The sequence below is a fragment of the Solenopsis invicta genome, chromosome 9, assembly GCF_016802725.1.
Source record: "Solenopsis invicta isolate M01_SB chromosome 9, UNIL_Sinv_3.0, whole genome shotgun sequence".
NCBI lineage: Eukaryota > Metazoa > Arthropoda > Insecta > Hymenoptera > Formicidae > Solenopsis > Solenopsis invicta.
This window is the reverse complement of record NC_052672.1, coordinates 3,836,606-3,853,037: the sequence shown is the minus strand read 5'-3', so window position 1 is coordinate 3,853,037 and position 16,432 is coordinate 3,836,606.

Sequence of the window (16,432 nt, the reverse complement as noted above, 5' to 3'; positions counted from 1 at the left end):
CTTTTTTTACGATAAATTTTCTTTCCTTTTAGTCATATAACACACTGAACGTTTCGATTTACTTAGTCTTCCACAGAAGTATTAATAATGTTAAAATAAATAGAGCACGCACATTCGAGTAAATATAAGTGTATATAGATAAAGTGTTCACGCATTATCACTTAAGCAGTTCTTGTACAGAAGTCAAGCAACGTTGGTAATGATTCTTGGATGGATGACCGCTTGGAAATTTCCGAAAAATATAAGTATATATAGTGATTGCCAAAATAAAAGTTAAACATTAAAAATGACTAAAATTACAAAAAGTATAAATTACTAATTTACGGAATTTAAGCAATAACAAATTGAAATGTAAAAAGAGATGCATGACTGAATCTTCTTGTCCCATAAGGATTTGGGTTCAAATTGATAAAAATTGTTAAGTGAAATTATCAAATATAGATAAAGTAAAGAAATATGCGCATACATATGAATATGCACTGGGAAGGGATTTATGACCGCTACTGTATTTCTTGCAACCATAATAAATACTCATAGTATTTCCTCGTATAGGATAAGTTACGCGCATTATATGAAAAGATAGAAAAGATAGAGTAAAAGATTGCATGGGGAAGGCATTAATGACCAATCAAACATCTTGTAGCGTGTCTAGAGGGGGTGCCTCGGCCCCCTCCAACCTTCCTTGTTTTAATTGACCGGGAAAGGGGTCTCCATCATAAGAAACCGTCTTGTCGTGCCGTTGGGGCTTATGCGTGATATAAAAGACAGCACGCAACTAAGCGTTTCTACCAGCCTACGCATAGTGCTCCCGATGTCCTCCTGGCATCTGGCCACCCACCATGACCCCTGTCTCCTTTGCTCTCAACCTGATACGAGATGTTCGATTGGTCTGTTACCATGTGTCAGACCGTATGTGAGACTCAAACATAAAACATCATTTGCGATATTTATATTTATAGTTATTCAAATGTGCATTCTAATTTATTTTAACTGCAACATTATTAATACTGCTAAGAAAAATTAAATAAATTGAAATATTCGATATATTGTATGATTAAACAATAAAATGTACTATAAAAAATGATCTATATTTATTTGTTTTTAATTTTTCTTTGATTACTTTGCAAATATAAGCTATTTACTTCTCACATAGCACGTAATATTTCTGTAATATCACAGAAATATTGCAATATCACAAAAATATTACATATTACTGTGAAATATCACAGAAATATTACTGTGATATCTCACAGTGATAATGACATTGAAATATTCCAGTGATTTCACAGGAATATCACAGAGATATTACTGTAATATTACACAGTACTAATAACATTAAAATATTTCAGTGATATCATTGCAATATATTGTTGCAATATTTAATCCTAAAAAATAAGGTAATGTCAAATGACGTTTCTATTATGTCTTATTAATGCAACGTCACTATCTCTTTGATTAATTTTGATATTTTTAGTATCCATAATATTCTTGGTAATTTCAGTATCCTATAGAAGAAATCAACTTACAAATAAAATAATAATGTTTTTTGTCCTTTTGTGGAAGGAAAGTGAAAGTTAAGAAAAAGAATTAATTAACTTTATTATTAGTTTAGATATTTACTTACAAGAAGAGGACCAGGTGAGTCACCCTGGGATTTTGATCCCAATTTTTTTAGTTATTCTGGAAACAAAAAAAAAGTTTACTCCCAGCGTTTCATCGAATAGGCCTTAGTTTCGAAATAATAAATTTGTGAAAATTGGCCATACCGCGGCGCGCCATATGAGCTTTCCCGGTAACTGTTCTCGCAACCATTTTTTTTGTTTACGGAGAGGAAATGCGTTACCGCATACCCCAGACCCCGGGGGAGGCCTGGTGGTTATGTGGGGCTCTCCCTCGCCGGCGAGGGCCTACCCACTAAAACCTCTCCGGGTGTCCTGCCCTGGTCCATGACTGGGGGACTCCGGGAACGCTTGCAGCATACTTCCGGAGCCCCCCGGACCCGGTCGGCCTGGGCCGACTCGGCGCGCCAGGTGCGTCCTAACCATGGACGCACCCGGCTGGGCTTCAGGGCCTAGTCTGCCCTAGGTCGGGGGAGGGGGACACCATTCCCCTCCGCCTCTTCCCCTGGTGTTTTGGGGGTAAATCCCGGGATGTCCAGCCCACGCCGTAACCCCGGGCCTCTTCGCGCCGCGTTGACGGCGGCGCGGCCTTTCTTTTTACCCTGGGGGAGAGAGAGAAAATCTTTCTTTCTCCCCACGCTCCGGCGAGGCAGTGGGGGGAGCGACTTTGCATTATGTCGCAGGGTCGCTCCCCCCGGACCGTCAGGTCGGGTCTGCCTCGCCGGGCTCGCTAGTGTGAAGCCCCCTCCTTCCGCGGCTGTATGTTCCGAACGCGGGGCCGGCAGCCGCAGGGGAGGAGGGGGGATCGCCTTCTCTTCACGTTGCTGCTGTCACTTCCCTCCTCCTCAATTGTGGGAAGGGAGGGGGCGACAGCAGCTAATCTTCTGTCCCCCCGCCGCCTTTTAACGGACGGGCCACGAGGGCCCGGGGGGCGGGGGCAGGCCTTTTTCTTCTTCGGGGCGGCCGAGGAGGGAGCCAAGGTTGATCATGGCCCCCGTCCCCGCCGCCCCTATCATCGTTGTTTACGCCGGGGGGCATGCGTCCCCCCGGCCTTCTTTTCCTTGCTGTTTCGGCCTCCTCCTTCTGCCGCATTATTTGCTCGCAGAAGGAGACCGCGACCATGCTCTCTCCCTGCTGACCATCTGGCTAATGATGGCCAGAGAGAGGTCGTCGCCAATTTCTTCTCTAAGGACTCCGCGCAGCTCCTCCCACGCTGGACAGTCTTCCAGCGTGTGCTGCGCGGAGTCCCTGTCGGCGTCACAGTGATGACACTGCGTCGTCGGGTCCTTCCTTATCCTGCACCTGCACAGGTACTCACCGAAGCAGCCATGCCCGGTGAGCACCTGTGTTGTCCGGTAGGACAAGCCGCCCCAAGGGCGGCCCACCCATTCGTCCAAGTAGGGTAGGACGGCCTCCAAGATCTGGAATCTTGCCGCCGGTGGATCGTTAGCGAGGCTCTCTCGCCAAGCTCTCATGGCCCGGAGGCGTGCCCTCTCCCGTAGTAGCGCGGCGACCCTGGGAGTAACCACTCCCCCCTGCAGGCGGACGGCCTTCGCTCTGGCGTATGACCAGGCTAGAGCGTCGGCCGTGAATTCCGCCGGGGGAAATCTTGCCAGTACCATGGTCGCCGCGCTAGGGGCGGTGCGGTACGCGCGCACTATCCTTCGCGCCAACCGCCGCTGCACTGCGTGCAGCACGTCTCGCATGCGGCGGCTGGCCAGCGCTTCGCGGAACTAGACAGGGGCTCCATACAGAGCCCCAGCCATGGCCGCGTAGGCGTACGCGCGCCTTGCACCGACTCCCGGACCTTGGAGGTTGGGCATCAACCCCAGAAGGGCGTTCTTCATATTGCCCAATCGCTGGGCCAATTTGTCAAAATGCTCGACGAAGGCCCAGCGACCGTCCAATAGCAACCCCAGGTATTTAAAGGTTGCCCCCACTTGAACACGGGTGTTGTCTACCCGGACGAAGGCCTCGGGCGGTACCTCGGAGAAGCCATCGTGGAAAAAGATGGCTTCCGTCTTCTCTGGGGCCACCCAGAGAACCCAAACTTTTGATGGAGCCGACGACACAAACCACTGCCCAGTTGCCCATAGCAACTGCTTTTCCCCAGGAGGCTCCCCTGGCTACCACGAACGTATCGTCCGCGTATCCGACGACGTGGCAACCAGGGGGGAGGGCCACACGGAGCACTTTGTTGTATGTGGCGTTCCATAGCAGGGGGCCCAGCACGGACCCCTGCAGAACGCCACATGACATGTCCCTCCGCTGCTGGAGTCCGGTTTTGTCCCGGAACTCCAGCAGCCTGTCCCGGAAGTAATCCCGAACGATGGCAACGAGGTAGGGCGGCAAGCGAAGATGCTCGCTGAGCGCCGCCACTACCTCGCCCCATGGGATACTATTGAAGGCGTTGGCGATATCCAAGGATATCGTCAACGCCACCTCCCCGTCCCCCGTGATGGACTCCGAGAGGGACCGAATCTGTCTTATCGCATCGACAGTCGATCTCGCCTCTCGGAATCCATATTGTCCGGGGGACAAATCGGGACCAATCCGGGACATATGCCGGATGATGCGGTTGGCGATAATACGCTCTTACCCGCATCATCCAGCATATAGAGGGGCTTATACGCGGAGGGACTCTCCGCTGGCTTGCCCTCCTTTTTAAGGAGGACAAGCCGGGCCCTCTTCCACCTTCTGGGGAAAGTTCGTTCACGGAGGCACTTCGTGTACAGGCCACAAAGTGCCTCCTCGATGTACAGTGACGACCGAGCCCAGACCTTAGCGTGTATTCTGTCTGGCCCGGGCGCCTTGGCTTTCTTCCCTTGTATGCGGGCGAAAGCCGCGACCATTTCGTGTCTGGACACCTCCAGTTCCTCGGATCATCCTAAGGGAGGGCCGGTCTTCTCCGGCATGTCCCTCCCCCTGGTGGGGAATAACTTGTTTACCACCTCTTCGAGGGACTGGGGGTCCAGCTTCTTTGAGACTGGGGACGCCCATGGGCGGAGCCTTTTCATCACAATTTTGTAAGGCCTTCCCCATGGGTCGCGGTCCAGCTCAGAGAGCAGCTCGTCCCAGGCCGCGGCTTTCGCCCGCGCTATGGCGGTCCTCAGGGCCTTCCTGGTTTCCCTGAGGACCGTTGCGGCGCTGTTCAGCGCATCCTCCATGCCCCGCCGCTTGGCGCGCGTGTGTGCCCGCCTCACGGTAACCCGCCTCAGTTCGGCGAGCTCCGCGGACCACCAATAGGTGGCACGACGCGCCATTGGTTTGCTGCGGGGCATGGAAGCTTCGCAAGCGCGCGACATCGTCTCGCATAGGCGCTCCGCCTCCTCCTCGGCTCCGAGGTCAGTTCCTCCCTCCGGCCAAGTGGGGGCGAGGAGACTGACCTCGAGGGCTTCGGGGTCGAGTTTCTTCAGAACCCATCGCTTTTCGGCTCGTTTGCGGCGGCGTTGCTCACGCACCTCCGCGAGGGGGGAGGGAGACCAGCTCCATTGAGATAAGTCTGTAATCAGACAGCTCTTCCAAGGAGCCGACCTCCACTGTCCATCCTTTGACCCTGTTAAGGGCCCCGGGGGAGGCCCATGTCACATCGACAATGGACTCTCCCCCGGCCCCCACGTAGGTGCTGACCTGGCCTCGGTTTAGGAGTACCAGGCCGAGCCCCGCCGCAAAGTCCCGGGCCAGGCGGCCTCTAGTGTCGGTGCGGGGGCAGCCCCAATCCACAGCGTGTGCATTGAGGTCTCCCCCCACAACGACTGGCCTGGGAGAGCGACTGAGAATGTCGCTCTCCATGCCATCCAAAGCCGCCTCGAACTCCCCCCTGCTCAAGCTATGGGGGAAGTAACAGCCCAGGACATCGATGGGTCCGTACTCGACCATTACGAAGCCCTCATCAGCCGACACCAGGAGCATCGGCGGAGCGCCTTCAACATGTTGGCTTATCATCGCCACCCTTCCCGAGGAGTCCCCGATCCAGTTGGGGTTGTCCTCGGGGATGCTGTACGGATCGGCGACGATGGCCAGCCTGCCATCCACCTCCGCCAGGCACTAAACAAGCATGTCTTGTGCAGCCCTGACGTGGTTAAGGTTGGCTTGGAGGAGCCTACGAGGCATTATTTGGTTACTCTCGAGGCTCCTCCACTTCCCTCATCTCGACACAGTTTCCTGCGCCCTCACTCCTTACTGTCCTCTCCCTTTGTGGGAGAGGAGCTTCTACCTCAGGGGCCGAGGCTGGGGACAGGATCGAGATCGATCCTCCCTCTTTCCGGACCCCGCGCTCAGGAGTGCCCTTTAAGCCTTGTTGGCAAGGCACCCCTTCGTGCCGATACGGTGTTCGGCGGGCTTGCCCGCGTTTTTGCAGACCGGGCAGCCCGCTTTTTCGGTACAGACATTGGCCAAATGGCCAATGCCCCCACATCGGTAACAGCAGCCGGATCTGTCAATCCGGCTGCTGCACTTGGCCTGGACGTGTCCCGTGGCCAGGCACTTGTGGCACTGCAGTCCCCGCGAAGGGAGCAGTGTCGCACGACAGCTTGACCAGCCCACCCTTATTCGGGGGGCGGCAAAGACTGTCTTGTCAGCCTTCGCGGGGCAGCGCACCCAGCAGGTGCCCAGCCCGTTGGGAGCCATACGGATCTCCCCCACTTTGAGATCGTGGGGAGAGCATCCTCCGATGGCTCCCAGGACCTCGGCCACCTCGCTGGAGGTGACCGAGTCGTCCAGGCCAGTCAAGCGTAGCTCGACCGTCTACACGGTCGAGCTACCTTGACGTCGTCCCGGTCATTTAGAGCTGCCCTGATACCCTCGGCCAGGGCGTTGGCGCCGTTGGTGCCGTTGTCAACGCCCCTGACTTCTAGTATCAGGGCACCCGTTATTACGCGACGTGGGCGCAGGTCCTCAATCCCGAGGGTGGAAAGATTGACCTTCTCCCTCGCGGTCTTGAGGACCTGCCCGTACACTCCCGGGTCGGCGCAGGTAAATGTCACTGCCGCCGTAGTCGGCGGTCTAATTTTCGTCACCTTAGCCGATCCTCGGGAGCTGGCTCCTCCCGGGGTTACACCCCGGATCCACCCTGTCCTTCCCCCTGCCCTCCCCTCTTTTTCTTCTTCGATGATGTCGAAGAAACATTGGGGAGGATTCTTTGGGGGCTGTTCTCGCAACCAGTGCAGTCGGCTTTGTGCGTTAGGTGCTTGCTTCACGTAAGATCCGGGTTCGCTCCCGGATGTGTGCAATGTTTTTTCTTTTTTTTTTAAATAAATGTATTTATTTATCTTGATGATATTAATATAGTATGTAAATTTTTAAAATAGAAAATTTAATTTAATATCATTTTCTAAACTTCAATTTAAATTTAATTTGAAGGGAATTTGAATTCAAGTAATAATATTTGAAATTAAACTGTAAAAAATCGAAAACACGCGCAGAGGTAGATGTATAGTGCGTTACATTGAAGCCTGGGGTACCAATTTTAGGGACCACGTTTCTTTCTTGATTATTTTTATGTTCATGACTGAATGCTGCACTGATCATTGACGGCAGCATTTGGTCATAAACAAATAACTAAACCAGAAACGTGGTTCTTAAAATCGGTACCCCAGGCATCAATGCAACGCACTGTACTCAAGACGGCGTAACTTTTACAAATGTCAAGCTACGGCGATAAAATTTGGTTGGAATGTCAATGATAAATGTGGCAACCTAACCTAACCAAAAAAATAATAGAACACAAATCAGCTAACTCAGAGCATCGCTTGGTGATAATTCCGGGAACTTTTTGATCAAGATAGCATATACAGGATGTTCAATAATGGTTGTTCTCACGTTTTACATAGGAACACGCATTTGTAATTTCTAATATAATAATATGTTAGAAATATATACAGGGTGTCCAAAAAAGCTACTTATGCCCTCGTGGATTGATAGAGCAAGTCAAACTGAGAAGAAAAATCCTTTACCATTTTTCAATACTCGCAATAGTTACCGAAATAAAAATTAGTAAAGTTCGGCGAATAAGCCCGTACTTTCCTTGCCCTTTCCCTTCGCGGGGACCGCCCGTCGGTCGCCAAGCCCGGCTGCCGCGGCAGGCGGTGAGTAGGAAGAAGCAGCATTGTCTACCAGCCGGTGTTTATATATACAGGGTGTTCCTAAACCCACGATAATTTAATGACAGATTCTTTGGAAGATTTCAAGACAAAAATTCTAATACCAAAATGTTAACGCTATAATAATTTTCAAACGGGTACAGTTTAAAAATTATGAATAACAGAGCTAGAATTTCGCGCGCTCAGAAATGGCAATGTGCTTCTCTGAAGGAAATACCTTTTACAATAATAAAATTATTGTAAAAATACGCAATGAAAGTTTTATTAAGAATCTAATTCTGTTTATCTACTAGAGTAAGTCAAAAATTATCTGCACTTTTGCTAGAACACGTCTTTAAGTTTGTTACACTGCGTTCCGGGCAGACAGGCTTCAAGTTGTCACTATTGGCGTTCCATAATCAAAGCTGTTCTTGATCGCGTCAATTTGTTTATTACTACGAGCGTGTAAATATGACCGCTCCGTTAGAAGTTTGCACCAAGGTGGAACAGAGAGCTGTAATACGATTTCTTTGGTCGGAAGGAGTGAAAGGTGCTGACATTCATCGGAGGCTTTTAATGCAATATGTCGGTTTGCCAGTATCAACTCCTTGACCTTGCTGAACCTTTTCGGCGGTGGAAGTTGACAGCCATCCTGCTCCCTCTTCGTGTATTACACTTGTGCGTCTACTTTTAAACTTTTTGATCCATATACACTTTCGCGTGGTAAAACACTGTTCCCGCATTATATTGGAAGCCTCCAATAAAGAGCATAGCTGGATAAGTATGTGTATGCTGCCCCCGCACGAATCTAGTCGAGATTTTTACCATAAGTTGGTAGTCATGTAAAACTATGTTTCCCAAAAGATTATATCTGAAAAAAATTTTTTATGGGAGTTATGGGGGTAAAACTAAAAGTAAAAAAATAAAATTTCTCTTTAATGGCTGAACCGATTTCGACGAAAAAAAATATGTTATGGGGATCAATATTGCGGTGTTAGAAAAAATTTATGAAATTAAAAAAAAACTGGTTGAAAAAAATTTCAAAATTAAAAAAAATTTTTTTTATTGAATGCATTTGAGATACTATCACCATTTTTTTACTAAAAAAAGCTTCAACTTATTTAGTATAACATATTAAATTTTCAAAACAATCTGAAGGGTAGTACATAGTTTAAAAAATTAAAGATTGTCTGCATGCCGCGTACAATTTGTTTGGCGCTGCCTACACTTTGTTTTCGTCACTAACGGCCACTTACGACCCATAGACATCTATAACACTTTAGCAACTAATCTAAATTCAAAATAAAGGTTAGCTTTGAAATAAATATTTTGAAAAGATTTGAAGATGAAACCTTTCAAATTGTGGATCTTATTTATAATCAGTTTCCTCGCCTTTCATAAATCGGGGAGCTTGATTTTTGTGATTCCCCTTGCCTCTCACAAATCGAGGTGCTTGATTTTTGTGAATCCCCTCGCCTTTCACATACCGGGGTGCTTGATTTTTGTGAGTCCCCTCGCCTCTCACAAATCAAGATGAGTTTTTTCCTCTTATACTCTCTTAACCTTCGTCGCTATCGTCCTCAATGACAGGAATGATATTATCCTGTCAAAACATTTCACTGAGGATCTGAGCCGGTTTAAAGATTTTTGACAGATATCTGGCATGAGCTAGATAGTAGACTATTGCAGCAATATGTGAACAGCAGCCAACAGTCCTACCTCCATTTGCACAATCACATACTTACTGCAGTAATCCAGAAATGCCAATACTATTGGGTTTATACTTCAAGAAGCACCTGTCCATTTTCCAATTAATATGACAAGATGGAACTTGCAATTTTAGTATATTGGATTATTCTTTACCGTACTGCACTTTAATATGTAATAATTTAAAGAGTAAGTTAAACTGAGATCAAAGTTAACACTTAAACACACCGATCCTGTAAAATACGGAAACACATTTTCGGGTCTGGGAGACTTTTTCAACTTTAAGAAGTTATAATTTTGATTACAATTAATATTTTTCTACAATTTTTTTCTTTTAATGAAAGTTTAGAATCTTAGGAGTGTGACTGCACAATCGGCATTGCCAAAAAAATTTATTGTGAAGTCATAAAGGCAAAACCATTAAGCAAAAATGAGAAATTGGTCAAAAATCCACTTTTCCTTCCAAAAATCATATCTTCGCAACAAAAAACTTTTAAAGACTTTCAAATACGACGTTTTAAAGCTAAAAAGTCACATTTTTTAAATAAAATTTGGCAAAGTCATTCCTTTTAAAAAGTATAATTATGTAACATAGAAAATATAAGATATTTTTAGGCATCTAAAAATTCACTTAAAAAAAAATCATATCTTTACAACAAAAAACTTTTAAAGACTTTACAATACGGCGTTTTGAAGCTAAAGATTTATACTTTCAAAAAAAAATTATATCATTGTCATTTCTATTAGAAACTATATTTATGTACTAAGTGGAATATGAGGTATTTTTGATTAAATTGTGTCTAAAATTGAAAATTGATGTGTTTCATGATATATTTCGGAAAAACTCCCTTTTCTACAGCATTTTATAGTATTCCAACTGTAGACAGAGTATATGCGAGTAACATCCGCGGACCTGTTCGAACGTATTTTGTCCAGCTTTTTTATATAAAATACTCACAAAAAATGTTTCACTTACACACTATATGGGTCGCATTGATCCTAACAAAACTTTGCTGCCGTGCCGTTCGAATTCTAGTTGACCAAAAAAGTTGATCAACCATATCAATCGAAAGAGGAGATTTCAAACTTTTTTTACGTCTTGGTCCAAACCTCCTATCTTATTCCGTCTTCACACAAGAAGCGTTTGAAACTTCATATGGGGTCTCTCAGACCCACTTACGTGTTTAAGGGTTAATATACATTGATAGAAATGGGCACATGCTAACAATCTTCAATTTTTTAAACTATGTACTACCCTTCCGATTGTTTTGAAAATTTAATATGTTATACGATAAGTTAAAGCTTTTTTTAGTAAAAAATGGTGATAGTATTTCAAATGCATCCAATAAAAAAAAATTGTTTTTAATTTTGAAATTTTTTTTGACCAGTTTTTTTTTTTGAAAAAAAATTTTATAATTTTTTTTAACACCGCATCATTGATCTCCATAACATATTTTTTTTTTCGAAATCGGTTCAACCATTAAAGAGAAATTTCATTTTTTTTATTTTTAGTTTTACCCCTACAACTCCCATAAAAAATTTTTTTTAGATATAGACCTAGTTTACACCGAACACTTGACACGCATATTAACAAGTAACTTTCTATTAAATTGTTTTAATTTCGACAATACGTGTAAATGTATACGTGATATCTATATTTAATTAATTATCTTGATTCATATTGTACCAACTTAACATACTATTCATTAAATTTATTACCGAAATTAAGATAATTGAATAGAAAGTTACTAAATATTACGCGAATCAAGTATTCGGTGTAAACAAAGCCATAGACCTAGTTTACACCGAACACTTGACACGCATACTAACAAGTAACTTTCTATTAAACTATCTTAATTTCGACAATACGTATAAATGTATACGTGATTTCTATATTTAATTAATTATCTTGATTCATATTGTACCAGCTTAATATACTATTCATTAAATTTATTACCAAAATTAAGATAATTGAATAGAAAGTTACTAAATATTACGCGTATCAAGAATTCGGTGTAAACAAAGTCATAGGCTTAGTTTACACCGAGCACTTGATACGCGTACTAATTTGTAACTTTCTATTAAATTATCTTACTTTCGACGATGCGTGTATACGTATATGATATATATATTTAATAATCTCGATTCATATTGTACCAGTTTACTATACTATTTTTTAAATTCATTGCCAAAATTAAGATAATTTAATAAAAAATTACTATAATAGCACGCGTATCAAGTGCTTGGTGTAAACTAGGACAGTAAAGAGGAACCAATAGTACATACATACATCGAAACAGTATAAAAAAGAATAAGAAAAGCTACGTAACGATACCACTAATTATTTTATTTGTATTTATCATAAATATTTACATAAATATTTTTGTAAATATTTATTCTTCATTTATCATAAATATTTTGGAAAATATTTAATAAATATTTTAACAATATTTTAGATAAAGATTTTTATAATCTTTTCCGTCATATATATAAAATATTTATAAAATATTTCTATAATATTTATAAAAAATATTTATGATAAACGTTTATTAATATTTATCATATATATTGTGTGCTATCTGGGTAACAAGGCGAATATGAGGTATTTTTGATTAAATCGTGTCTAAAAATGAAAATTGATGTGTTTCATGATATATTTCGGAAAAACTCCCTTTTCTACAGCATTTTATAGTATTCCAACTTTAAACAGAGTATATGCGAGTAACATCCGCAAACCGACCTGTTCGAACGTATTTTGTCCAGCTTTTTTATGTAGAATACTCACAAAAAAAGTTTCACTTTCACACTATATGGGTCGCATCGACCCTAACAAAACTTTGCTGCCGTACCGTTCGAATTCTAGTTGACCAAAAAAGTTGATCAACCATATCAATCGAGATTTCAAACTTTTTTTACGTCTTGGTCCTAACCTCCTATCTCATTCCGTCTTAACACAGCAAGCGTTCAAAATTTCATATGGGGTCTCTCGGACCTACTTACGTGTTTAAGGGTTAACTAAAATAAAATGGTAAAATTTTTTCGGGAAGGTCTCCCAGATTCACTTATGTGTATAAGGGTTAATATCCACTCTCTAGTAATGATAAAAAAAATGTCTTTATAGGCCAATCTTACATAAAAATTTTTATCCCCTATAACCATTTCTGCAACTGCAAAGATTGGTAATAGATTTTGATCCGCATATGAATCCGTATACATTGGTATTTCCGGTATTGTTAGCAGATTTGTACCAAATATACTACAACCTTGTTGGCAGAGTATATGACAAATTGGCGTTGAAAAGCAAGCAAATCTGTTGAAAGTTTTGACGACAAATTTATAACAAATATTAAACAAATTTGCTATTGCAAAAATGTTAACAATTTTCACGCAAAAATTATGCCTTTGTCAAAATACACGACAGATTGGAAGTTGATAGCAGATAGATCTGTTGTATGTATAATTGACAAATTGGCAGATAGTAAGCAAACTTGCTATTACAAAAATGTCAGCATTTATCACACAAGAATGCAACATTAGTTGACTTCCGTAAAACGCATAATGCGCATGACATAATCCTTGTTGATCACCAAAAGTTAAACAAGGATAAAATGTTACATTATGCACATCATGCTCTCTTTACAAAATTCGGCCATTATTTTTTTGTCAAAACAATTTTGCAACTAATTTGTAACACCTCGTGTTATCCAGGCACGGATTGCTCGTGGTATCACCAGGGCTTGAAAGTAGAACGCGAAATGATTAATCCGGAGGTAGCGTGAGAGAAAACGACAATCTTTATTGAGAACGTATTGGTTGCTTACAGGCTATTGAATTAGTGATATTTACAAGGCGGCTATGTACAAGGTTCAGTGTCCGCGAACGGCGTGATATTGCCGTCTCGGTCGCGCTCGGCTATTCTTTCGCGGCGTGTTTACCTCGCCGGTGCGAGAATCGGGGCGTGCGCTACGGTGGGCGCAAGTCGGGGCGCCGCGTACACGGCTCGACGCCGTTTTTCTCGGGACCGGCCGATCGCTTACGCAAAGTCGTGGCCTTTGGATCCCGCGGGGATTCCCTTAGTAAGAAATCCGGTGTCGAAACAGAAAACCTTCGGGCCGGTGACTATCCCGAGAGTTCGCGGTGGAGGCGGAAATATCTCCACCCCCTGGGTGATGGCCGTCGTCGGGGACTGTCGGTGCGTGGATGGACGCTGGGTGGCTTGTCGAGACCTCTCGACCGAGACGGAGTTCCCTCCACCCCGTGTGTGTGCCAACCCAGGGGGCAAGGATCAAAGCACTGATCGAGATCTCTCGATCGTGGCGGAGTTCCTTCGACCACGTTGGCAAGCTCTGGGAAAGATCGGACCTGTCGAGATCACTCGGCGATGGCAGAGCGTACTCTACCGCTGTTCTCGGTCCGGTCTCGGTGCGAGCTCGGGAAGAGACAAAGTGCTTTCTCTGGGAAGCTGCCCCCTTACCAGGTGTATGCACAAGTTTTTTCCGGTTTTTTGGTAAAAAAAACAACAATTTTCAAGGGAAATTAATTTTTTTTGTTCAAAATATTGGCCATCGGCTTCTACACATTTCGCCCATCTTTCAGGTAATTTATGAATACCATGCCAGAAAAACTGCTTGTCTTTTGCGGCAAACCATTTGTCGAGCCATTTTCCAACTTCCTCGAAATTGCTGAAGTGCTGCTCTGCGAGCGCGTGCCCCATTGATGCGAAGAGGTGATAGTCAGATGGCGCCAGGTCTGGGGAGTACGGCGGGTGCGAAAGGATGTCCCATCCAAGAGATTTTAAGGTGTCTTTCACTGGTTTTGCTGTGTGAAACGGCGCATTGTCGTGTAACAAAATCACTTTGCCATGTCTTCAGGCCCATTCCAGTCGTCTTTCGATTAATGCGTGGTTTAAATTAATCATTTGTTGGCGATAGCGTTGTGTCTTAACGGTTTCGCCGGACTTCAAGAGTTCATAATACACAATACCGCTCCTACCCACCAGACACAGAGCATGGTCTTCTTGCCAAAGCGATTTGGCCTTGGTGTTGATGGACCGGCTTCGCCAGGTGAAAGCCGCGATTTTTTCCGCTTTGGGTTTTCAAAATAAATCCATTTTTCGTCACCCGTCGCAATTCGATACAAAAATGATTTCCTTTCGTGGCGTTGAAGCAGCATTTCACATTTTACTTTGCGATTTTCCATTTGACGTTCATTCAAATTGTGTGGAACCCATTTACCGAGTTTATTGATCTTTCCCATTGCTCGTAAACATCTGCTAATTGTTTCTTGTGATACATATAATGCTTCTGCTAATTGCCGTTGAGTTTGAGTTGGGTCATCATCCAATAATTCCTGCAATTGCTCGTCTTCGCATTTTTGTGGTCTACCAGAGCGCTCACTGTCTTTCACATTGAAATCACCACTTTTAAATTGTCGAAACCATGTCTCACATGTTCTAATCGATGGAGCGTGTTCACCATATGTTTCTACCAGCAAACGATGACTTTCAACAGCCTTTTTCTTTTGATTAAATAAAAAAAGCAATGCGTGCCGCAAATTTTGTTTTTCAGGCACAAAACTCGACATGATCACTTAACAATAAAACAAAGACGCTAGTTTTTGGCGGACTCAACTTGTGTGTGTTTGTAGTTCTATGTCAGACGAACAAAATGACGTGTGTCAAATACGCTGCGTACTTTTCGCTGGCGCCATCTCTTAGTGAAACCGGAAAAAACTTATGCATACACCTGGTATGTACTCGGATCTCGGAGAGTCGGGGATGCTGGAGTTCGGTCCTCCTCGGTTCGCAGCATCTCCGCTTCCGAGATCGACTCGGCGACGGGCATCGTGCTCTTGCTCGCACGTTTGCTCGTATTCGCTCTAACGTCAGGTGAGCGTGTCTCACGGCGCGTGTGCGCGGAGTTGGCGCGGTGACAGCGCGTTTGGGCGTTTGAACGTGATGTGTTGAGGCGTTTATTGTCGCGCCTATCTGTCTGTCCGGCGGATGTTCGACCGGACAGAAGGCGGTTCATCGGCCCTACAGGGAACGATGCGGGGGCATATCGTTACAAATTTGTTCATAATAATTATAACAACTATAACAATTAAGAAAGCATCATATATGTTTCTTTAAATTTTTCCGCTGAATCGATTGGTGCAACCAGTTTTCCTCTACAGTCATTTTTAACAATTTGTTTATAATAATTAATTGCAAAATTAACTTTTGTAACGTGCTCTTTACGTCAATGTTTTATTATGCTTCGATACTACTTCTAATTTTTATTTTTTGACTGATCTGGTCATGGGCAAAAAAAGATTTAAATTATTTATATAGTTTATATTAAAAAATATCTAAATAATCATAGGGTTAGTAATAGTATTCGCGCAATATTTAAAACGCAAGTTTCTTTCGGTTCAATTCAGTTTTACTTAAAATATAACTTTTTATTAACAATATCACACCTGTACGATTAGTTTAGTGTTAGCGTGTTAAGTTGTTATTCCGAAATCTTGGAATCCCGCCGACGCCGACATGCGTTTTCCAAAATTTATAAAATAATGCGTAATTTTAATAAGTAAATTAAAATGTTATATGTAAAACAGTGGATACAGATTAAGCTATAAAAATAATAAAATCTGTTAAAAAAAAAAAAAATTTTTGTTGGTCTCGGAAACATCAAATTTGATCTGTATTTGGTGTCATTCTGTCAGCACGTTTGAAAACAGATTTGGTTTGTATTTGGCATTATTTTGTCAACGCATATGATAACAGATTTGGTTTTTGTTTGATGTCATTTTGTCATCACATTATTATCAAATTTGTTCTGGTATTAGTTTTGATTTGACTTCACAGATATGTTCGTCAGATTTGGTTTACATTAGGCATATCTAATGCGGACAAAGTAGGATACGGTTTTGGTACAAAATTCCGCTGGAATTTGGTGCCAATTTAATATTCTTTTGCGTACAAAATGTTTGCTGGGATTACATAAACCAAATAAACGATGATTGACATTTTGACAATTTCAA